This window comes from Triticum aestivum, chromosome 6B, assembly GCF_018294505.1.
Source record: "Triticum aestivum cultivar Chinese Spring chromosome 6B, IWGSC CS RefSeq v2.1, whole genome shotgun sequence".
NCBI classification, from domain to species: Eukaryota; Viridiplantae; Streptophyta; class Magnoliopsida; order Poales; family Poaceae; genus Triticum; species Triticum aestivum.
The window spans coordinates 33,471,739-33,498,423 of record NC_057810.1 but is presented as its reverse complement, the minus strand read 5'-3'; positions in this window follow the sequence as shown (position 1 = coordinate 33,498,423).

Sequence of the window (26,685 nt, the reverse complement as noted above, 5' to 3'; positions counted from 1 at the left end):
TCTTGTAGATCAAATGGCCAACGCTCATGTCAACATGAACTTCAACACGTTCCTAGAGAAAACCAAGCTGAAAGATGATGGCAGCAACTATACGGACTGGGTCCGGAACCTGAGGATTATCCTCATAGCTACCAGGAAGCAATATGTCCTAGAAGGACCGCTAGGTGACGCTCCCGTCCCAGAGAACCAAGACGTTATGAATGCTTGGCAAACTCGTGCTGATGATTACTCCCTCGTTCAGTGCAGCATGCTTTACAGCTTAGAACCGGGGCTCCAAAAGCGTTTTGAGCATCACGGAGCATATGAGATGTTCGAAGAGCTGAAACTAGTTTTCCAAGCTCATGCCAGGGTCGAGAGATATGATGTCTCCGACAAGTTCTACAGTTGTAAGATGGAGGAAAACAGTTCTGTCAGTGAGCACATCCTCAAGATGTCTGGGTTGCACAACCGTATGACCCAGCTGAACATTAACCTCCCAGATGAGGCGGTCATTGACAGAATCCTCCAGTCGCTCCCACCAAGCTACAAGAGCTTTGTGATGAACTACAACATGCAGGGGATGGTGAAGACCATTCCTGAAGTGTTCTCAATGCTGAAGTTAGCAGAGGCTGAAATCAAGAAAGAACATCAAGTGTTGATGGTCAATAAGACCACTAAGTTCAAGAAGGGCAAGGGCAAGAAGAACTTCAAGAAGGACCGCAAGGATGTTGCCACGCCCGGTAAGCCAGTTACCGGGAAGAAGTCAAAGAATGGACCCAAGCCTGAGACTGAGTGCTTTTATTGCAAAGGGAAGGGTCACTGGAAGCGGAACTACCCCAAATACTTAGCGGATAAGAAGGCCGGCAACACCAAAGGTATATTTGATATACATGTAATTGATGTGTACCTTACCAGTACTCGTAGTAACTCCTGGGTATTTGATACCGGTGCCGTTGCTCATATTTGTAACTCACAGCAGGAGCTGCGGAATAAACGGAGACTGGCGAAGGACGAGGTGACGATGCGCGTCGGGAATGGTTCCAGTGTCGATGTGATCGCCGTCGGCACGCTGCCTCTACATTTACCCACGGGATTAGTTTTGAACCTTAATAATTGTTATTTAGTGCCAAGTTTGAGCATGAACATTGTATCTGGATCTCGTTTAATACGAGATGGCTACTCATTTAAGTCTGAGAATAATGGTTGTTCGATTTATATGAGAGATATGTTTTATGGTCATGCTCCGATGGTCAATGGTTTATTCTTAATGAATCTCGAGCGTAATATTACACATGTTCATAGTGTGGATGCTAAAAGATGTAAAGTTGATAACGATAGTCCCACATACTTGTGGCACTGCCGCCTTGGTCACATTGGTGTCAAGCGCATGAAGAAGCTCCATGCTGATGGACTTTTAGAGTCTCTTGATTATGAATCGTTTGACACATGCGAACCATGCCTCATGGGCAAAATGACCAAGACTCCATTCTCCGGAACAATGGAGCGAGCAACCAACTTGTTAGAAATCATACATACCGATGTGTGCGGTCCAATGAGTGTTGAGGCTCGTAGAGGATATTGTTATGTTCTCACTCTCACTGATGACTTGAGTAGATATGGGTATGTCTACTTAATGAAACACAAGTCTAAGACCTTTGAAAAGTTCAAGGAATTTCAGAGTGAGGTAGAGAATCAACATGACCGAAAGATAAAGTTCCTACGATCAGATCGTGGAGGAGAATACTTAAGTCACGAATTTGGTACACACTTAAGGAAATGTGGAATCGTTTCACAACTCACGCCGCCTGGAACACCTCAGCGTAATGGTGTGTCCGAACGTCGTAATCGCACTCTATTAGATATGGTGCGGTCTATGATGTCTCTTACCGATTTACCGCTATCATTTTGGGGATACGCTCTAGAGAGAGCTACATTCACTTTAAATAGGGCACCGTCTAAATCCGTTGAGATGACACCGTATGAATTATGGTTTTTGAAGAAACCTAAGCTGTTGTTTCTAAAAGTTTGGGGATGCGATGCTTATGTCAAGAAACTTCAACCTGAAAAGCTCGAACCCAAGTCGGAAAAATGTGTATTCATAGGATACCCTAAGGAAAATGTCGAGTATACCTTCTACTTAAGATCCGAGGGCAAGATCTTTGTTGCCAAGAACGGATGCTTTCTGGAAAAAGAGTTTCTCTCGAAAGAAGTAAGTGGGAGGAAAGTAGAACTCGATGAAGTACTACCTCTCGAACGGGAAAGTGGTGCAGCGCAGGAAACCGTTCCTGTGATGTCCACACCAACTGAGGAGGAAAACAATGATAATGATCAAGGTACTTCGGATCAAGTTGCTACTGAACTTCGTAGGTCCACAAGGACACGTTCCGCACCAGAGTGGTACGGCAACCCTGTCCTGGAAATCATGTTGTTAGACAACGGTGAACCTTCGAACTATGAAGAAGCAATGGCGGGCCCAGATTCCAACAAATGGCTTGAGGCCATGAAATCCGAGATAGAATCCATGTAAGAAAACAAAGTATGGACTTTGACAGACTTGCCCGATGATCGGTGAGCGATAGAAAACAAATGGATTTTTAAGAAGAAGACGGACGCGGATGGTAATGTTACCATCTATAAAGCTCGACTTGTCGCTAAGGGTTATCGACAAGTTCAAGGGATTGACTACGACGAGACATTCTCTCCCGTAGAGAAGCTGAAGTCCGTCCGAATCATGTTAGCAATTGCCGCATACTATGATTATGAGATATGGCAGATGGACGTCAAAACAACATTCCTTAACGGACATCTTAAGGAAGAGCTGTATATGATGCAGCCGGAAGGTTTTGTCGATCCTAAGAACGCTAACAAAGTATGCAAGCTCCAACGATCCATTTATGGACTGGTGCAAGCATCTCGGAGTTGGAACATTCGCTTTGGTGAGATGATCAAAGGGTTTGGGTTTATGCAGACTTATGGAGAAGCCTGCATTTACAAGAAAGTGAGTGGGAGCTCTGTAGCATTTCTCATATATATGTAGATGACATACTCTTGATGGGAAATGATATAAAACTTCTGGACAGCATTAAGGCCTACTTGAATAAGTGTTTTTCAATGAAGGACCTTGGAGAAGCTGCTTATATATTAGGCATCAAGATCTATAGAGATAGATCGAGACACCTCATAGGTCTTTCACAAAGCACATACCTTGATAAGATTTTGAAAAGGTTCAAAATGGATCAGTCCAAGAAAGGGTTCTTGCCTATGTTACAAGGTGTGAGATTGAGCTCGGCTCAGTCACCGACCACGGCAAAAGATAAAGAAGAGATGAGTGTCATCCCCTATGCTTCAGCCATAGGATCTATTATGTATGCCATGTTGTGTACCAGACCTGATGTAAACCTTGCCGTAAGTTTGGTAGCAAGATACCAAAGTAATCCCGGCAAGGAACACTGGACAGCGGTCAAGAATATCCTGAAGTACCTGAAAAGGACAAAGGACATGTTTCTCGTTTATGGAGGAGACGAAGAGCTCGTCGTAAAGGGTTACGTCGACGCTAGCTTCGACTCAGATCTGGATGACTCTAAGTCACAAACCGGATACGTGTATATGTTGAATGGTGGAGCAGTAAGCTGGTACAGCTGCAAGCAGAGCGTCGTGGCGGGATCTACGTGTGAAGAGGAGTACATGGCAGCCTCGGAGGCAGCGCATGAAGCGATTTGGGTGAAGGAGTTCATCACCGACCTAGGAGTCATACCCAATGCGTCGGGGCCAACCAAACTCTTCTGTGACAACACTGGAGCTATTGCCCTTGCCAAGGAGCCCAGGTTTCACAAGAAGACCAGGCACATCAAGCGTCGTTTCAACTCCATCCATGAAAATGTTCAAGATGGAGACATAGAAATTTGCAAAGTACATACGGATCTGAATGTCGCAGATCCATTGACTAAACCTCTCTCGCGAGCAAAACATGATCAACACCAGAACTCTATGGGTGTTCGTGTTGGGGAACGTTGCAGAAAACAAAAAATTTCCTACTCGTTTCACCAAGATCATCTAGGAGTTCATCTAGCAATGAGTCATTGGATGCATCTACATACCTTTGTAGATCGTGCACGGAAGCGTTCAAAAGAACGGTGATGATGTAGTCGTACTCGACGTGATCCAAATCACCGATGACCAAGCGCCGAACGGATGGCACCTCCGCGTTCAACACACGTACGGGACGGGAGACGTCTCCTCCTTCTTGATCCAGCAAGGGGGAAGGAGAGGTTGATGAAGATCCAGCAGCACGACGGCGTGGTGGTGGATGCAGGGTGTCACAGCAGCAGGGCTTCGCCAATACTACGAGGGAGAGACGTAACGGGGAGAGAGGGAGGTGCCAGGGGCTGGTGTATCAAGTCCCTCCTCTATCCCACTATATATAGGAGGGCCAATGGGGGGGGTGGTGCGCAGCCTAGGAGATCTGATCTCCTAGGTGCGGCGGCCAGGGGGAGGATTCCCTCCCCCCCAAGGCACCCAGAGGTGCCTTCCACCACTTGGACTCCTCCCCCTTGGAAACCCTAGGCGCATGGGCCTAGTGGGGCTGGTGCCCTTGGCCCATGAAGGCCAAGGCGCACCCCCTACAGCCCATGTGGCCCCCCGGGACAGGTGGCCCCACCCGGTGGGCCCCCGGGACCCCTCCGGTGGTCCCGGTACAATACCGATAACCCCGAAACTTGTCCCGATGGCCGAAACAGCACTTCCTATATATAATTCTTTACCTCCGGACCATTCCGGAACTCCTCGTGACGTCCGGGATCTCATCTGGGACTCTGAACAACATTTGGGTTTCTGCATATACATATCTTCATAACCCTAGCGTCACCGAACCTTAAGTGTGTAGACCCTACGGGTTCGGGAGACATGTAGACATGACCGAGATCGCTCTCCGGTCAATAACCAACAGCGGGATCTGGATACCCATGTTGGCTCCCACATGCTCCACGATGATCTCATCGGATGAACCACGATGTCAAGGATTCAATCAACCCCGTATGCAATTCCCTTTGTCAATCGATATGTTACTTGCCCGAGATTCGATCGTCGGTATCCCAATACCTCGTTCAATCTCGTTACCGGCAAGTCACTTTACTCGTACCGTAATGCATGATCCCGTGACCATACACTTGGTCACTTTGAGCTCATTATGATGATGCACTACCGAGTGGGCCCAGTGATACCTCTCCGTCATACGGAGTGACAAATCCCAGTCTTGATCCATGTCAACCCAACAGACACATTCGGAGATACCCGTAGTCTACCTTTATAGTCACCCAGTTACGTTGTGACGTTTGGTATACCCAAAGCACTCCTACGGTATCCGGGAGTTACACGATCTCATGGTCTAAGGAAAAGATACTTTGACATTGGAAAACTCTAGCATACGAACTATACGATCTTGTGCTATGTTTAGGATTGGGTCTTGTCCATCACATCATTCTCCTAATGATGTGATCCCGTTATCAATGACATCCAACGTCCATAGTCAGGAAACCATGACTATCTATTGATCAATGAGCTAGTCAACTAGAGGCTTACTAGGGACATGTTGGTGTCTATTATTCACACATGTATTACGATTTCCGGATAACACAATTATAGCATGAATAAAGACAATTATCATGAACAAGGAAATATAATAATAATGCTTTTATTATTGCCTCTAGGGCATATTTCCAATAGTCTCCCACTTGCACTAGAGTCAATAATCTAGTTACATTGTGATGAATCGAACACCCATGGAATTCTGGTGTTGATCATGTTTTGCTCTAGGGAGAGGTTTAGTCAACGGATCTGCTACATTCAGGTACGTATGTATTTTACAAATCTCTATGTCTCCATCTTGAACATTTTCATGAATGGAGTTGAAGCGACGCTTGATGTGTCTTGTCTTCTTGTGAAACCTGGGCTCCTTGGCAAGTGCAATAGCTCCAGTGTTGTCACAGAAGAGCTTGATCGGCCCCGACGCATTGGGTATGACTCCTAGGTCGGTGATGAACTCCTTCACCCATATTGCTTCATGTGCTGCCTCCGAGGCCGCCATGTACTCCACTTCACATGTAGATCCCGCCACGACGCTTTGCTTGCAACTGCACCAGCTTACTGCCCCACCATTCAAAATATACACGTATCCGGTTTGTGACTTAGAGTCATCCAGATCTGTGTCGAAGCTAGCGTCGACGTAACCCTTTACGACGAGCTCTTCGTCACCTCCATAAACGAGAAACATTTCCTTAGTCCTTTTCAGGTACTTCAGGATATTCTTGACCGCTGTCCAGTGTTCCTTGTCGGGATTACTTTGGTACCTTCCTACCAAACTTACGGCAAGGTTTACATCAGGTCTGGTACACAGCATGGCATACATAATAGAACCTATGGCTGATGCATAGGGGATGACGCTCATCTCTTCTATATCTTCTGCCGTGGTCGGACATTGAGCTGAGCTCAATTTCATACCTTGTAACACAGGCAAGAACCCCTTCTTGGATTGATCCATATTGAACTTCTTCAATATCTTATCAAGGTATGTGCTTTGTGAAAGACCTATGAGGCATCTCGATCTATCTCTATAGATTTTGATGCCTAATATATAAGCAGCTTCTCCAAGGTCCTTCATTGAAAAACTCTTATTCAAATAGGCCTTGATGCTGTCCAAGAGTTCTATATCATTTCCCATCAAAAGTATGTCATCTACATATAGTATGAGAAATGCTACAGAGCTCCCACTCACTTTCTTGTAAACGCAGGCTTCTCCATAAGTCTGCGTAAACCCAAACGCTTTGATCATCTCATCAAAGCGAATGTTCCAACTCCGAGATGCTTGCACCAGCCCATAAATCGAGCGTTGGAGCTTGCACACCTTGTCAGCATTCTTAGGATCGACAAAACCTTCCGGCTGCATCATATACAATTCTTCCTTGAGGAAACCATTAAGGAATGCCGTTTTGACGTCCATTTGCCATATTTCATAATCGTAGAATGCGGCAATTGCTAACATGATTCGGACGGACTTCAGCTTCGCTACCGGTGAGAAAGTTTCATCGTAGTCAACCCCTTGAACTTGTCTATAACCCTTAGAGACAAGCCGAGCTTTATAGATGGTCACATTACCATCCGCGTCTGTCTTCCTCTTAAAGATCCATTTATTTTCTATGGCTCGCCGTTCTACGGGCAAGTCAGTCAAAGTCCATACTTCATTCTCATACATGGATCCTATCTCGGATTTCATGGCTTCTAGCCATTTGTTGGAATCCGGGCCCGCCATCACTTCTTCGTAGTTTGAAGGTTCACTGTTGTCTAACAACATGATTTCCAAGACAGGGTTGCCGTACCACTCTGGTGCGGAACGTGTCCTTGTGGACCTTCGAATTTCAGTAGGGGCTTGATCAGAACTATCTTGATCATTATCATTAACTTCCTCTCTAGTCGGTGCAGGCACCTCAGGAACATTTTCTTGAGTTGCGCCATTTTCCGGTTCAAGAGGTAATACTTCATCAAGCTCTACTTTCCTCCCACTTACTTCTTTCGAGAGAAACTCTTTCTCTAGAAAGGACCCATTCTTGGCAACAAAGATCTTGCCTTCGGATCTGAGGTAGAAGGTGTACCCAATAGTTTCCTTTGGGTATCCTATGAAGACGCATTTTTCCGACTTGGGTTCGAGCTTTTCAGGTTGAAGTTTCTTGACATAAGCATCGCATCCCCAAACTTTTAGAAACGATAGCTTAGGTTTCTTCCCAAACCATAATTCATACGGTGTCGTCTCAACGGATTTCGACGGAGCCCTATTTAAAGTGAATGCGGCAGTCTCTAAAGCATAGCCCCCAAAAGATAGCGGTAAATCGGTAAGAGACATCATAGATCGCACCATATCTAATAGAGTGCGATTACGACGTCCGGACACACCATTACGCTGAGGTGTTCCAGGCGGCGTGAGTTGTGAAACTATTCCACATTTTCTTAAGTGTGTACCAAATTCATGACTCAAGTATTCTCCTCCACGGTCTAATCGTAGAAACTTGATTTTCCTGTCACGTTGATTTTCAACCTCACTCTGAAATTCCTTGAACTTTTCAAAGGTTTCAGACTTGTGTTACATTAAGTAGATATACCCATACCTACTTAAATCATCAGTGAGGGTGAGAACATAACGATAGCCACCGCGAGCCTCAACACTCATTGGACCGCACACATCAGTATGTATGATTTTGAATAAGTTGGTTGCTCACTCCATTGTTCCTGAGAACGGAGTCTTGGTCATCTTACCCATGAGGCATGGTTCGCACGTGTCAAATGATTCATAATCAAGAGACTCTAAAAGTCCATCTGCATGGAGCTTCTTCATGCGTTTGACACCTATGTGACCAAGGCGGCAGTGCCACAAGTATGTGGGACTATCATTATCAACCTTACTTCTTTTGGTACTCACATTGTGAACATGTGTAGCATCACGTTCGAGATTCATAAAGAATAAACCATTCACCATAGGAGCATGACCATAAAACATATCTCTCATATAAATAGAACAACCATTATTCTCGAATTTAAATGAGTAGCCATCTCGAATTAAACGAGATCCCGATACAATGTTCATGCTCAAAGCTGGCACTAAATAACAATTATTAAGGTTTAAAACTAATCCCGAAGGGAGATGCAGAGGCAGCGTGCCGACGGCGATCACATTTACCTTGGAACCATTCCCGACGCGCATCGTCACCTCGTCCTTTGCCAGTTTCCGCTTATTCCGCAGCCCCTGCTTTGAGTTACAAATGTGAGCAACTGCACCGGTATCAAATACCCAGGAGCTACTACGGGCACTAGTAAGGTACACATCAATTACATGTATACCACATATACCTTTTGTTTTGCCGGTCTTCTTATCCGCTAAGTACTTAGGGCAGTTCCGCTTCCAGTGACCGCTTCCCTTGCAATAAAAGCACTCAGTCTCGGGCCTGGGTCCATTCTTTGGCTTCTTCCCGGCAGCTTGCTTGCCGGGCGCGGCAACCTCCTTGCCGTCCTTCTTGAAGTTCTTTTTACCCTTGCCTTTCTTGAACTTAGTGGTTTTATTGACCATCAACACTTGATGTTCCTTCTTGACTTCTACCTCTGCTGATTTGAGCATAGCAAATACTTCAGGAATGGTCTTTTCCATCCCCTGCATATTGAAGTTCATCACAAAGCTCTTGTAGCTTGGTGGAAGCGACTGGAGGATTCTGTCAATGACCGCATCATCCGGGAGATTAACTCCCAGCTGAGTCAAGCGGTTATGCAACCCAGACATAGTGAGTATGTGCTCACTGACAGAACTGTTTTCCTCCATCTTACAACTGAAGAACTTGTCGGAGACTTGATATCTCTCGACCCGGGCATGAGCTTGGAAAACCATTTTTAGCTCTTCGAACATCTCATATGCTCCGTGTCTCTCAAAACGCTTTTGGAGCCCCGGCTCTAAACTGTAAAGCATGCCGCACTGAACGAGGGAGTAGTCATCGGTACGTTCCTGCCAAGCGTTCATAACATCTTGTTCTGCAGGGAGAACGGGTGCGTCACCAAGCGGTGCTTGTAGGACATAATCTTTCTTGGCAGCTATGAGGATGATCCTCAGGTTCCGGACCCAGTCCGTATAGTTGCTGCCATCGTCTTTCAGCTTTGTTTTCTCTAGGAACGCGTTGAAGTTGAGGACTACGTTGGCCATTTGATCTGCAAGACATATTGTAAAATAATTAGACTAAGTTCATGATAATTAAGTTCAACTAATCAAATTATTAATGAACTCCCACTTAGATTAGACATCCCTCTAGTCATCTAAGTATTACATGATCCAAGTTAACTAGACCGTGTCCGATCATCACGTGAGACGGACTAGTCAACATCGGTGAACATCTTCATGTTGATCGTATCTTCTATACGACTCATGCTCGACCTTTCGGCCTTCTGTGTTCCGAGGCCATGTCTGTACATGCTAGTCTCGTCAAGTCAACCTAAGTGTTTGCATGTGTAAATCTGTCTTACACCCGTTGTATGTGAACGTCTGAATAAAACACCCGATCATCACGTGGTGTTTTGAAACAGCGAACTATCGCAACGGTCCACAGTTAGGGGGAACACTTCTTGAAATTAGTATTAGGGATCATCTTATTTACTACCGTCGTTCTAAGTAAACAAGATGCAAAACATGATAAACATCACATGCAATCAAATAATAAACGTGACATGATATGGCCAATATCACATAGCTCCTTTGATCTCCATCTTGGGGGTTCCATGATCATCTTGTCACCAGCTTGACACCATGATCTCCATCATCATGATCTCCATCATCGTGTCTCCATGAAGTTGCTCGCCAACTATTACTTCTACTACTGTGGCTAACGCGTTTAGCAATAAAGTAAAGTAATTTACATGGCGTTTCTCAATGACGCGCAGGTCATATAAAAGAATAAAGACAACTCCTATGGCTCCTGCCGGTTGTCATACTCATCGACATGCAAGTCGTGATTCCTATTACAATAGCATGAACATCTCATACATCACATATAGATCATTCATCATTCATCACAACTTTGGCCATATCATATCACAAACCACTTGCTGCAAAAACAAGTTAGACGTCCTCTAATTGTTGTTGCATGTTTTACGTGGCTGAATTAGGGTTCTAGCAAGAACGTCTTCTTACCTACGTTAAAGCCACGACGTGATTTGTCAACTTCTATTTACCCTTCATAAGGACCCTGTTCATCGAATCCGCTCCAACTAAAGTAGGAGAGACAGACACCCGCCAGCCACCTTATGCAACTAGTGCATGTTAGTCGGTGGAACCGGTCTCACGTAAGCGTACGTGTAAGGTTGGTCCGGGCCGCTTCATCCCACAATACCGCTGAAGCAAGAAAAGACTAGTAACGGCAAGAAAGTTGACAAATCCACGCCCACAACTAATTGTGTTCTACTCGCGCAAGAAGAACTACGCATAGACCTAGCTCATGATGCCACTGTTGGGGAACGTTGCAGAAAACAAAAATTTTCCTACTCGTTTCACCAAGATCATCTAGGAGTTCATCTAGCAACGAGTCATTGGATGCATCTACATACCTTTGTAGATCGCGCACAGAAGCGTTCAAAAGAACGGTGATGATGTAGTCGTACTCGACGTGATCCAAATCACCGATGACCAAGTGCCGAACGGACGGCACCTCCGCGTTCAACACAAGTACGGGACGGGAGACGTCTCCTCCTTCTTGATCCAGCAAGGGGGAAGGAGAGGTTGATGAAGATCCAGCAGCACGACGGCGTGGTGGTGGATGCAGGGTGTCACAGCAGCAGGGCTTCACCAATACTACGAGGGAGAGACGTAACGGGGAGAGAGGGAGGCGCCAGGGGCTGGTGTATCAAGTCCCTCCTCTATCCCACTATATATAGGAGGGCCAATGGGGGGGTGGTGCGCAGCCTAGGAGATCTGATCTCCTAGGTGCGGCGGCCAGGGGGAGGATTCCCTCCCCCCCAAGGCACCCAGAGGTGCCTTCCACCACTTGGACTCCTCCCCCTTGGAAACCCTAGGCGCATGGGCCTAGTGGGGCTGGTGCCCTTGCCCCATGAAGGCCAAGGCGCACCCCCTACAGCCCATGTGGCCCCCCGGGACAGGTGGCCCCACCCGGTGGGCCCCCGGGACCCCTCCGGTGGTCCCGGTACAATACCGATAACCCCGAAACTTGTCCCGATGGCCGAAACAGCACTTCCTATATATAATTCTTTACCTCCGGACCATTCCGGAACTCCTCGTGACGTCCGGGATCTCATCCGGGACTCCGAACAACATTTGGGTTTCTGCATATACATATCTTCATAACCCTAGCGTCACCGAACCTTAAGTGTGTAGACCCTACGGGTTCGGGAGACATGTAGACATGACCGAGATCGCTCTCCGGTCAATAACCAACAGCGGGATCTGGATACCCATGTTGGCTCCCACATGCTCCACGATGATCTCATCGGATGATCCATGATGTCGAGGATTCAATCAACCCCGTATGCAATTCCCTTTGTCAATCGATATGTTACTTGCCCGAGATTCGATCGTCGGTATCCCAATACCTCATTCAATCTCGTTACCGGCAAGTCACTTTACTCGTACCGTAATGCATGATCCCGTGACCAGACACTTGGTCACTTTGAGCTCATTATGATGATGCACTACCGAGTGGGCCCAGTGATACCTCTCCGTCATACGGAGTGACAAATCCCAGTCTTGATCCATGTCAACCCAACAGACACTTTCGGAGATACCCGTAGTCTACCTTTATAGTCACCCAGTTACGTTGTGACGTTTGGTATACCCAAAGCACTCCTATGGTATCCGGGAGTTACACGATCTCATGGTCTAAGGAAAAGATACTTTGACATTGGAAAACTCTAGCATACGAACTATACGATATTGTGCTATGTTTAGGATTGGGTCTTGTCCATCACATCATTCTCATAATGATGTGATCCCGTTATCAATGACATCCAATGTCCATAGTCAGGAAACCATGACTATCTATTGATCAACGAGCTAGTCAACTAGAGGCTTACTAGGGACATGTTGGTGTCTGTTATTCACACATGTATTACGATTTCCGGATAACACAATTATAGCATGAATAAAGAAAATTATCATGAACAAGGAAATATAATAATAATGCTTTTATTATTGCCTCTAGGGCATATTTCCAACAGTTCGATTCATCACAATGTAACTAGATTGGTGACTCTAGTGCAAGTGGGAGACTGTTGGAAATATGCCCTAGAGGCAATAATGAAAGTATTATTATATTTCATTGTTCATGATAATTGTCTTTTATTCATGCTATAACTGTATTATCCGGAAATCGTAATACACGTGTGAATACATAGACCACAATATGTCCCTAGTAAGCCTCTAGTTCACTAGCTTGTTGTGATCAACAGATAGTCATGGTTTCCTGGCTATGGACATTGGATGTCGTTGATAACGGGATCACATCATTAGGAGAATGATGTGATGGACAAGACCCAATCCTAAGCATAGCACAAAGATCGTGTAGTTCGTTTGCTAGAGCTTTGCCAATGTCAAGTATCTCTTCCTTCGACCATGAGATCGTGTAACTCCCAGATACCGTAGGAGTGCTTTGGGTGTATCAAACATCACAACGTAACTGGGTGACTATAAAGGTGCACTACAGGTATCTCCGAAAGTGTCTGTTGGGTTGACACGGATCGAGACTGGGATTTGTCACTCCGTATGACGGAGAGGTATCTCTGGGCCCACTCGGTAATGCATCATCATAATGAGCTCAAGGTGACCAAGGTGTTGGCCACGGGATCATGCATTACGGTACGAGTAAAGTGACTTGCCGGTAACGAGACTGAACAAGGTATTGGGATACCGACGATCGAGTCTCGGGCAAGTAACGTACCGATTGACAAAGGGAATTGTATACAGGGTTCAACCGATGAAATCATCGAGGAGCATGTGGGAGCCAACATGGGTATCCAGATCCCGCTGTTGATTATTGACCGGAGAGTGGTCTCGGTCATGTCTACATGTCTCCCGAACCTGTAGGGTCTACACACTTAAGGTTCGGTGACGCTAGAGTTATTAGGAAGACTAGTATGTGACTACCGAATGTTGTTCGGAGTCCTGGATGAGATGCCGGACGTCACGAGGAGTTCCGGAATGGTCCGGAGGTGAAGTTTTATATATGGGAAGTTGTTCTACGGACACCGGAAAGTTTCGGGGGCTTATCGGTATTGTACCGGGGCCACCGGAGAGGTTCCGGGGGTCCACCGGGAGGGGCCACCCCTCCCGGAGGGCCACATGGGACGCAAAGGGGAGGGAGCCAGCCCCTGGAGGGCTGGGCGTGCCCCCCACCTTGGGCCCATGCGCCTAGGGTTGGGGGGAAACCCTAAGGGGGGCGCCCCCCTTGCTTGGGGGGCAAGTCCCCCCTTCCTGGCCGCCGCCCCCCCCCTCTAGATCCCATCTAGAGGGGTCGGCCCCCCTTGCCCCTTCCCCTATAAATAGAGGGGTGAGGGGAGGGCTGTTGTACCCATCTCCAAGGCGCAGCCCCTCCCCTCCCCAACACATCTCCTCCTCCGTTACGCGCTTGCGAAGCTCTGTCGGAGTACTGCTGCACAAACACCACCACGCCGTCGTGCTGCCGTTGGAGCGATCTTCCTCAACCTCTCCTTCCCCCTTGCTGGATCAAGAAGGAGGAGACGTCTCCCATCCCGTACGTGTGTTGAACGCGGAGGTGCTGTCCGTTCAGCACTTGGACATCGGTGATCTGAATCACGTCGAGTACGACTCCATCATCACCATCCCCTTGCAAGCTTCCGCACGCGATCTACAAGTGGTATGTAGATGCAAACTCACTCCCTTGACTTGTTGCTTAGATGAACTCATAGATGGATCTTGGTGAAACCGTAGGAAAATTTTTAATTTTCTGCAACGTTCCCCAACACCTGGGGGGCCTTGGGGAGGATGGCGCGCTTCATGACGGGGTCGCGGGTCAGCATGTCCGCCAGCTCCCGCTGGATCTGCTTCACCACCATCCGCACCCACCTCTCCTTGGCCATGCAGCAACGTCGATGGCCATGGCAGCCACCGCGTCGGTGAGCGCCCGCGGCAGCGGCGGTGACACTAGCCGCCGGCACGGGAACATCCTCGCTGGCTTCGCGATGGTGGGAGATTTTGCACCGCGGTGAGGCCGTCGGACGTCGCTGTGGGGAGTTTGGAAGGGGAGGGGCGAGAGGAGCAAGGCGTGGGGAACGGCGGCGAGCTCCGTCGGAGGGAGGTGACGGCGGTGATGGATCTGGAAGGGAGGAGGCAAGCTCTCTCTCTCCATCGGGCGAGGAGACGGGGGATCTGGAAGGGGATCGATAGAGATGTGGAAAGAAATGAGGCGGGGGGAGGGTGGATGCAAAATGACTATCTAGGGTTTCAGGGTTGGTGTGGAAGGGTTGAGGACTGCAGTTGGATCCGTGAGCATCCGACGGTGTTTGATGCATGATCCGCGTGATACGTCCATGGACCAATCAGAATGCAGTACGACGTTATGACCATCTAAATTGGTCATGGCTGACTAAAAATAATTTGTCTTGTGCCAAAAATGATTTTTTTAAGGATCTGCAATATATTTGTTCAAATGATCTCATATTGTGCACAAGGGTGCATATTCGAATGGCAAACAATGTTGCCTAAGGAAGTTTTCATTTTCTTTGGACGAAAAAAGTATTTATCATTTTTCGAGTGCCCAAAATAAGGTTTTGTTGTGAAGGACCTACCAAATAATTGTTGCAAAATTAGACCAAATCATTTTTATAAAATACTAGGACATATTTAATGCACAATTGACAAAAAGGTTGGGTGTCAAAAGTTTTGATCCACCTCTGGTGAAAAAGACAAATTTTCGCCGATTCAGTAGGAAGTAGGTCAAATTCGAACTGCAGCTGCCTCATAGTTTGTTCTTTATTTTTCCCAAAAATCATTTCTAGGTACATAAGTATTTATTTAATCAGATAAACACCAAAAAATTTCCAAGATTCAACCACTAGTTAGGAACGGTCATTCCCGCCGTTTTAACCGCATTTTGAAACGGGCATAAAAAATTCAAAAACAAATCATAAAATTGGAAAACCTTCGCATTGTGTCATTATATATGACCAAGTTTCCAGGAAAAATAATAAACTTGTAATACGACAATTATTTTAAAAAAGTGATCTCAGAAATGAGCTACCATGCGTGAAGATCCATGGCTTTCAAGCCAAATGATCAATCTTATGTCCACATTCATGGCATAGTTTGTTCAAATGATCTCATATTGTGCACAAGGGTGCATCTTGGAATGGCAAACAATATTGCCTAAGGAATTTTTCATTTTCTTTGGATGAAAAAAGCATTTTTCATTTTCCGAGTGCCCGAAATGAGGTTTTTTTGTGAAGAACCTACCAAATAATTGTTGCAAAATTGAACCAAATCATTTTTATAAAATACTAGGAAATATTTAATGCACAATTGACTAAAAGGTTGGGTGTCAAAAGTTTTGATCCACCTCTGGTGAAAAAGACAAATTTCCGCCGATTCAGTAGGAAGCAGGTCAAATTTGAACTTCAGTTGCCTCATAGTTTGCTATTTATTTTTTCCAAAAATAATTTCTAGGTACATAAGCATCTATTTAATCAAAGTAACACCAAAAAATTTCCAAGACTCAACCACTAGCTAGGAACGGTTATTCCCGCCGTTTTGACTGCATTTTGAAACGGCCATAAAAAATTCAAAAAAATTCATAAAATTGGAAAACCTTCGCATTGTGTCATTATATATGACCAAGTTTCGAGTAAATATAATAAACTTTTAATACGGCAATTATTTTAAAAAAGTGTTTTCAGAAATGAGCTATCATGCGTGAAGATCCATGGCTTTCAAGCCAAATGATCAATCTTATGTCCACATTGATGGCATAGTTTGTTCAAATGATCTCATATTGTGCACAAGGGTGCATCTTGGAATGGCAAACAATATTGCCTAAGGAATTTTTCATTTTCTTTGGATGAAAAAAGCATTTTTCATTTTCCGAGTGCCCGAAATGAGGTTTTTTTGTGAAGAACCTACCAAATAATTGTTGCAAAATTGAACCAAATCATTTTTATAAAATACTAGGAAATATTTAATGCACAATTGACTAAAAGGTTGGGTGTCAAAAGTTTTGATCCACCTCTGGTGAAAAAGACAAATTTCCGCCGATTCAGTAGGAAGCAGGTCAAATTTGAACTTCAGTTGCCTCATAGTTTGCTATTTATTTTTTCCAAAAATAATTTCTAGGTACATAAGCATCTATTTAATCAAAGTAACACCAAAAAATTTCCAAGACTCAACCACTAGCTAGGAACGGTTATTCCCGCCGTTTTGACTGCATTTTGAAACGGCCATAAAAAATTCAAAAAAATTCATAAAATTGGAAAACCTTCGCATTGTGTCATTATATATGACCAAGTTTCCAGTAAATATAATAAACTTTTAATACGGCAATTATTTTAAAAAAGTGTTTTCAGAAATGAGCTATCATGCGTGAAGATTCATGGCTTTCAAGCCAAATGATCAATCTTGTGGCCACATTGATGGCATAGTTTGTTCAAATGATCTCATATTGTGCACAAGGGTGCATCTTGGAATGGCAAACAATGTTGCCTAAGGAAGTTTTCATTTTCTTTGGATGAAAAAAGCATTTTTCATTTTCCGAGTGCCCGAAATGAGGTTTTTTTGTGAAGGACCTACCAAATAATTGTTGCAAAATTAGACCAAATCATTTTAATAAAATACTAGGACATATTTCATGCGCAATTGACTAAACGGTTGGGTGTCAAAAGTTTTGATCCACCTCTGGTGAAAAAGACAAATTTTCGCCGAATCACGAGGAAGCAGGTCAGATTTGAACTGCAGCTGCCTCATAGTTTGCTCTTTGTTTTTTCCAAAAATCATTTCTAGGTACATAAGTATCTATTTAATCATAGAAACTCCAAAAAATTTCCAAGATTCAACCACTAGCTAGGAACGGTCATTCCTCCTGTTTTGATCGCATTTGAAACGGGCATAAAAAATTCAAAAAAAATCATAAAATTGGAAAACCTTCGCATTGTGTCATTATATATGACCAGGTTTCCAGGAAAAATAATAAACTTGTAATACGGCAATTATTTTAAAAAAGTGTTCTCAGAAATTAGCTATCATGCGTGAAGATTCATGGCTTTCAAGCCAAATGATCAATCTTATGGCCACATTCATGGCATAGTTTGTTCAAATGATATCATATTCTGCACAAGGCTGCATCTTGGAATGGCAAACAATGTTGCCTAAGGAAGTTTTCATTTTCTTTGGATGAAAAAAGCATTTTTCATTTTCCGAGTGCCCGAAATGAGATTTTTTTTTGTGAAGGACCTACCAAATAATTGTTGCAAAATTGGACCAAATAATTTTTATAAAATTCTAGGACATATTTAATGCACAATTGACTAAAAGGTTGGGTGTAAAAAGTTTTCATCCAACTCTGGTGAAAAAGACAAATTTTCTCCGATTCAGCAGGAAGCAGGTCAAATTTGAACTGCAGCTGCCTCATAGTTTGCTCTTGATTTTTTCCAAAAATCATTTCTAGGTACATAAGTATCTATCTAATCAGAGAAACATCAGAAATTTTCCAAGATTCAACCACTAGCTACGAACGGTCATTCCCGCTGTTTTGACCGCATTTTGAAACGGGCATAAAAAATTCAAAAACAAATCAAAAAATTGGTAAACCTCCGCATTGTGTCATTATATGTGGCCAAGTTCACAGGAAAAATAAAAAACTTGTAATACGGCAATTATTTTAAAAAAGTGTTCTAAGAAACGAGCTATCACGTATGGAGATCAATAGCTTTGAAGCCAAATGATCAATCTTATGGCCACATTCATGGCATAGTTTGTTCAAATGATCTCATATTGTGCACAAGGGTGCATATTGGAATGGCAAACAATGTTGCCTAAGGAAGTTTTCATTTTCATTGGACGAAAAAACCATTTTCCATTTTTCGAGTGCCCAAAAGGAGTTTTTTTTGTGAAGGACCTCCCAAATAATTGTTGCAAGATTGGACCAAATGAATTTTATAAAATACTAGGACATATTTAATGCACAATTGGCAAAATGGTTGGGTGTAAAAAGTTTTGATCCACCTCTCGTGAAAAAGAAAAAATTTCCGCCGATTCAGCTGGAAGCGGGTCAAATTTGAATTGCAGCTGCCTCATAGTATGCTATTTATTTTTTTTCCAAAAATCATTTTTAGTTACATAAGTACCTATTTAATCATAAATACATGGTTTGGTGGCGATACGTTGAGGTTTGGGCGGTGGCCGAGGGCCCCAACTCTAGAGCGCGTAAACTCGTGTTGCCATGTGTTCTGGGCGGCCTAGGCATGTCTAGTGGGTTGGGCACTCCCCAGGTAGGTGCTAGGAAGAAAATTACAACGTAAGATTCTCACGAGAAGACCGATCGATGCTCAAACATGAATTAGCAGCCAAGTGTTTGATTAGCGGTACGGGAAATGTACATGGCTAATGGGCGTGAGTTTCAGCTGAGGATGATCAGTTACTAAGAAGACCGTCTTCACAAATTTTCAGCTCAAAAGGAGGAGCCTAGGTGGTACTTGCTTTGCAAAGTACCACATTGGACATAAATACGAATGTTGAAGCTGGGCTCAAAATAATGAATGGATTGAGCTGGAATTTGGTGTACGATGATTATTTGGGCATAGGAAAGCACTGTAGAAAATAGATACTATTTGGACATGCCAAAGTGGTACTTCCTTCACAAAGTGCTGCTATGAACAGAATAGGAAAATGAATATTTTTGAATTATTTTTGAACTAGGCAAGGAAGGTTTTTGACATATTTGATGAAGATAGGATCCAAACAATTTATGAGAATTGTTTGGGAATTTTCGGAATAACAGAAATATAGGTTGCTTCACAACCTAGGGCAAAAATTGACACATGGACATGACACATAGGCAAAACTGATGAGATGGCGCCTAGTCATCACAACCCACCATAATTTACAAGGCTATGACCATCTATATTGGTCGTTAACAACTAGAAATAAGGCAGCGGACTAGCGTTGTTTGCTTTATGACCATTTCATGTAAGGAAATTACGACCTTTCTGACCAAAATGGTCGCAATGGTTTAGGGTTTGGAGCCCCCCGAACAGCTTTTGACCAATTGGTCTCAAATGGTCATAGATCTATGACCAATTCTTCCAGGGTCACTGACAGAAGGTCACTAGTTGACATATTTCTTGTAGTGACAATGCCCCAAATATACATATAAAGAAATTTTAAACATGACACTTGCATACTGGATGATCAACACTGTGGTAAGAGAGACTTGACTATTCTTAGGTAAGGGATTGTTGCGTATCAGTCTACTAAACGGAGTGCACATGCCAGATTTAGAACTTCAACAAAGTAGGTCTTTAGTGGCTGCCCATTGTTTGTAACTTTAGCGGGTAACTGTAAGTTAATTAACGACACGGGTCTGGTTCCAAACTCTCTGCAAACAATTGTTCTGTGAGGCGAATCATAGATCATTAATCAAACAAATGAGGTAGGTCTAAAATTGTTCTAGACTACTATCTGCTACCTCTGGGGGAAATCCTTGATCGATAGATCAGAAGACGGCGGCGCGATTGTGTCGTTTCCCCCTTTGGGGCGTCTTTCTTGGAGGTGTACGCGGGCTCGAGGGACCAGTGGATGACATCTTTGATGGAGCGGTGCTTCATCATACACATTGATGGTGACAGATCTCGATGGCATGGAGCCCTGGAGATTAGGCATCTGATGTGCGATGATGGACTCGCATGGGAGGGTGACGTTGTCTGGTGTCGTGGTGGTGTCGACGGCATCTAGACCGGGCAAGGTCGATGCAGCAGTACAACCCTGAAGATGGATTGGTGGCAGGTGGCGGTGGCGGACTCTGAGTGTGCGCCGAACCGGTTGGTGCCCATACCTGGCAGGCGTCCTGGTTGGGGCCTCAGGTCTTAGATGTTAGGTTTGGCTGTGAGGTCTGTTTGGTATTAGGTCCAGACTGTCAACATCCGTTCATCAACTGGATAGGAGTGGCGACATATGTTGCCTAGAGGATGACTTTAGTCTTACTGTTTTATTACTTTGTAAGGTCTTATGTGAATAATTAATAAAGGGGCTGCATGCATCGTCCAGATGCAAAGGCGGGGGGTCTTCCTCCTTTTCTAAAAAAAGTTCTAAAATTTAGAGCAGACAACACATGAGAACTTTTATAGCACTATAACTGACCATCGATCACAACCATGTCCATATAGAGGTGGTTGGAGCCGTTAGCTATAAAAGTGGCCTATGCATTGTTGCAATTACCTGGGAGCCAAAGCAAATGCAAGATGGCAAAAATATATATAGTTTGTTTAGGATCGTTTGAGAATGATAGGTCTCGGGATGGTGAACATGTATGCCATTGTACATATGATATTTCTTCCTTTATCCAAAATCTGTTTCAGTAACTAATGGTGATGAAAGAGATTGTGCATGCTGCAAATAATCGGCAATGGCATTTATTGTAGGACTAATTCTGAGTGTTGAAGCTGAGCCCCTGTTCAACATGTATCTCCTCTTCAACATACACAGAGAGGGATCTGGAACTAAGACATCACCTACCCCCCTCTCTTTACAATGGACCTTGATCACATATAATTTGTTTTTCGAGCAACTGCAGGAGTTCTGCCTTTTCATATAGAAGAAGATAATTCACCAGTTAATAAGGAAAACTGGCCGAAATCAGATACATATGTTGCACATCCACACCAGCCCCGAGGCTGCGCCCCAATAGAGCGGACAACTTCGTCGCCCAAGCGACCGGAATCGACACCCTACAACACGACCCGGAGCCGCCGCACCGACATACAAACCTCAATAATGCACACACCAGCCCCGAGGCTGTGTCCCAAACGAGCCGACGACTCTGTCACCCCGATGACCAGAAATGACACCCTGCAAACGAAGGCCCTCTCCGGAGCCGCGGCTCCGACTTCCACTCCGACCCCAAGGCCACGAACCCGACGAGCCAACGACTCTGCCACCCTAATGACCAGATCCGACGCTCCACAACGCAAAAAAGTTATCCAGAGCCGCCGCCCCAGCCACCACACCGGCCCCGAGGCCGCGAACCCTCCAGGCCGATGGCGAAGATGTCAGACCATGCCAACCATCGACGCAAGGCGTAGCAATGGACCTCCAAGGCGACACCCCCAAGAAGGATGTGACGTGAACGTCGCCGCCGTCCGCTTCACCCAAAGCCAAAGCATAGGTTTTCACTCGGAGAGCACTAGATTCAAATGCCTAAAGGAGGTGAAGGGGCTCCACGACGACGCCTCCAACAAGGGGAACGACATCCTAGGACTAGGACAGTGTCGTCACCGGCAATGACCAAGGTAAGGATCTCATCTAAGTATTTGTCTCTCACTTGTAAAGACATTGCCACGGAACGAACATAAGGCCGAGGGCATCGCCATCATTTTGGATGTGGGCCATGGAAATGAGTGCCCAACCAGCTGCACAAGATGAACAGGATGGACATCGATACTTCACAAATATTGGTTAAGAGGGACTTGATCTGTTATATAGGATGCCCTAAAATACTGTCACTAGATTTTTTTTATGTTCAAGAAATTGTAAACATAAGTTGTTCCTACTAGATGATCATTGTACTACTATACCTTGTAATTAATACTATGGTAAAAGGAGACTTAATTTTTTTTAGAATGAGTGCAAACAAGTCATGCAAAGGAATTGTGTTTTCCCCTTTACGCCACTGGTAGCTTCAAGTGTTGGTTGATGAAACAACTAGTGAATTAGTTTAACAATTATATAGTGCATATGGCAGATTTGGAAATTTACAAAATGAGTCATTAGTGGCTAACTATTCTTTTTGAACTTGAATGAGTAGCTATTCTTTTGGAACTTTTGTGGGTAATGAAAAGCGAATCCACATGGGTATACTGCTTTATCGTGGTCTTTGTGGCAAATTCGCAACAAAGCCTTAATTGAAGGTTCCCTTATAAAGCACCCGGCTGATGCACTTTACAAACTGGCTATCTTCTTACAGCTATGGAGGCTATTGAACAAACCACAGGAGGTGGAGGTGATTTACTTACTCTGGAACAATTGTCAGTCACATGCTCATGCATTAAAGGAAGGTGTCATCTTACCTAATGTCTGAGCCACTATCGGTCATCGAAGCACTATGCTAGTAGTTTTCTCTTGTTTAGTAATTGGCTCGTGAGCCAAGGGCCTCTTGAGGCTTGTATCCAACTTATTTATTTTCTGCTTTTTATTTTGGACCTAACTTGTATAACGCTTTAAGGGCTTCAGTTCGCTCAAGCCGGGCAATCGCCTATTCTCTAAAACAAACATGGGTGTGCTGCCATCCTCTCTACAAACAATTGTTTACAAAGGGGTGAATGTAGCTCTCATTAATCAAATTAAAGAGGCAGATCTACAATTTAGACCAGATAGTACATCAGAACTTTATAGCTCAAAACTTGACCATTGTTAAGATCAATCACAATCCTTTCCACATAGAGGTGGCTGAATCAATCAGCTATAAAATGAACCATGCATCAATGCGAGACCCTGGGAGCCAAAGGTAATGCATGGTGCTAAAAAAGAACCAACTATAGTTTTCAGAAGTGTTTTAGAAGATCATTTGGGAATGGTAGGTCTCAGGATAGCAAAGACATATGCCTTTGCACACCAATGGTGATCATGGAGATTGGGAAGCACACTAGATAGTACAATGGCCCGTATCTACTTAGTGATGGGCATCAACACGCTTGTCAGTGCTATTGTTTTTCTGTTCATGGCATCGTCGGCTGTGCTATAGGCACTTGACAGTCTTGATAGGAATCTAGAACTTTTGTGTGGCCCCTCTGGATTAATTAATTTGCTTAAGTTTCATTTACCGCTTTATGTTACTTCAGTTTAATTCACCGCAATGTCCTCTGCGACTGCAATTTTGAGCTCTAAACCTTCAAGGCTTCAGCCATCCCGAAGCCGGGACCGATTCGTCGATGGTTTTCTTCATGCTCAACGACACCAAGGGTGGCTGGTTTGACTTCGTGCCAGGCCATGTAGACCAGTTCATCATCCAGAACTCGGTCCGCATTGCCATCGACGGCTTATTCTCATCTCTTTACTACAGCTGCCACCACGTCCAAATCACTCGCTTCGGGCCCGTTCCCAAACTTCGTTGCCTCGCAGATGCCAAAGACCACATTGCCTATGTCAACATACACAATAGGACGGCCGCGGCGGCGTCTTGATCGCAAATGACCGTCCGGGCACTGTGATGGAGTCATGTAACTAGGGTAGGGTCACAGACCTGATCTAAGTACCCTGCCCAAGGACACCCTTAGAAAAGATTACCTTCCAGTCGACCGATACAGAACTCACTCGACTGACTGGAAGGACTCGACCACGAAGACTCACTCGACCACTAGAAGGTCAAGAAGCGCTATGTACTGCAACGGTCTGTAATTAAGTAGACTTTATGATAATTAAGACCCTTTATTTGGGGCGTTACCAGTAACGCCCCAGACTTTATGTACCTTAAACCCTTCATTACGTGGGTGGGCTGGGTCCTGGCGCACTCTATATAAGCCACCCCCCTCCACAGGTAGAAGGGTTCGCACCCCTGTAACTCATATACGCATAATCCACTCGACCGCCTCCGGGCTCCGAGACGTAGGGCTTTTACTTCCTCCGAGAAGGGCCTGAACTCGTACATCCCTTGTGTTTACAACCTCTCCATAGCTAAGACCTTGCCTCTCCTTACCTACCCCCCACTCTACTGCCAGACTTAGAACCACGACAGTTGGCGCCCACTGTGGGGCATGGTGTTTTAGCGATTTTGTGGAGAAGTTGCGATTCTTCCGAGTACTTTCATCATGGTGGCTGCTGGAGTTTTGGTTGAGGGACACGAGGTCCGCCTCGGCGCTCTCACCTTCGTCGCCGACGACTCCGCCTGGCTCCAGGAGGCTCCAGTCGACATTGATGCGCTCCCCGTCCGCGGGGCGACGCACTTTCGCGCCTGTGTCCGCGGCGTCCTGCTGCGGCAACCGTCGACCCCGTATCGGTCGACTCCCTTATCGACCACCCTCCCGGTCTCCCGCCAGCGCAAGCGCTCTGGTCGGTTGAGGCTTCAGCGGTGGGTGAGACACGCGGTGGCTCGCCAGACGGCCACCACTCAAGTTGCGGCGATCGATCCCGACGAATCTCTCTACGTCCTGTTCGATCTGTCGACTGGCTCCGTAGAGACTGCATCCGAATGCGATAGCAGTGATCCAGCGGCGGAAATCCTGATGGTCAACGGGCCTCGCAGTCCGCCTGGCTTCGCCCATGATGGTGGGGCAGGCGATGGAGACGACCCCGCACGAGGCCACGAAGAGTACCAGCCCGAGCCACTCGACTCTCTGCAAAGAGAGGAACTTCGCCGCAGGAATATGGATGCCCTGCATACTCCCATCGCAGGAGAAACCCTCGAGGCTCGCGCCTTGGAGGAGGCACGATTGGCCAATTTGGCCGAACGTGCTCGCTTGGATAATCTTCAGCGAGCACTCGACGAGCGCGCGCGACAACGAGTTCCCGACGCCAATCGACGTCAACTCTTCCCGCCGACTCAGGTATATCGAACCCCAATCCAGAACTTAGCAGCTGCGACCCATATAGCAGAGTCCATCCAGCCCTCTCAGTCGGAAGCTAGCAAAGGCTTGATGCAGATCAGAGATTTGCTCCGGGCAGCAGGAGACCAGAATTCAGCCGTGTCGCAGTCGCGCAACAGAATTCACAGTCGATCCGTCGCTACGAATACGGTTCAGTCGGCTCACAGTCCCAGATCGCCTCCGCGGCGAGAAGGGCGCGAGAACCGGCAGGACCAGTACAGAGACCGACACGACCGAGATGATAGGCGTCGAGTGCCTGCTTCCCCTCCGAGGGTAGGGTCTTGCGCTCCTCGGCGGCAAGACGACAGGCGTCAGCTCAGTGTGGGCCAAAGATCCCCAGTCGACCTCAGAGAACCGGGCTTCGACGCGCGATCCATTATCGTGCAAGGCTTGGTCGACCGGAACAGAGCCCATCGGGATGGACCCGACAGAGATGCGCCCACAAGTAGTCGAGTGCATGTTACTGGTCCGGAGTGTTTCATCAGAGCTATCAAAGCCGCACTGATCCCCCCCAATTTCAGGTTGGCAACAGGAGTCAGCAAGTTCACCGGTGAGTCTAAGCCTGAAACTTGGCTTGAGGACTACCGAGTGGCGGTTCAGATCGGTGGTGGGAACGACGAGGTGGCCATGAAACATTTACCCCTCATGTTGGAAGGTTCTGCCAGAGCGTGGCTGAATCAGTTACCTCCTGGTAGCATTCACACTTGGAAAGATCTGTCCCGAGTGTTCGTCAGAACGTTTGAAGGAACTTGCAAGCGACCGGCAGGATTGACGAAGCTGCAAGTCTGTGTGCAGAAGACCAATGAAACTCTTAGGGAGTATATTCAGAGATGGATCACTTTGCACCATACTGTGGAGAATGTGTCCGATCATCAGGCAGTCTGCGCCTTCAAGGACGGCGTCAAGGACAGAGAACTGAGTCTGAAGTTTGGTCGAACCGGAGACATGACCCTGAGTCGGATGATGGAGATTGCTACCAAGTACGCCAACGGTGAAGAAGAAGACCGACTCCGAAGCGGCAAGTACAAACCGAGTCAGTCGGAGAAGGGAAACACCAGTCGGAAACAGAAGCGGAAGGCTGAACCAGCAGCTCCTGGAGAGGCTCTAGCCATGACTCAAGGAAAATTTAAAGGGAAACCAAAAGGATCCTGGAACCCTAAGAAGGTAAAGGATAAAGAAGGGAACGACGTGATGGATATGCCGTGTCACATCCACACGAAGAAAGACGAAGAGGGCAATATCATTTACCCAAAGCATACCACACGCCAATGTCGACTCCTGATCCAGTAGTTTCAGGGAAAACAGTCTAAGGACAAGGGAAAGGAGTCGGACAAGGCCGAGGACAAGGAGGACAGTGAGGAAGGATATCCGCATGCCAACTCC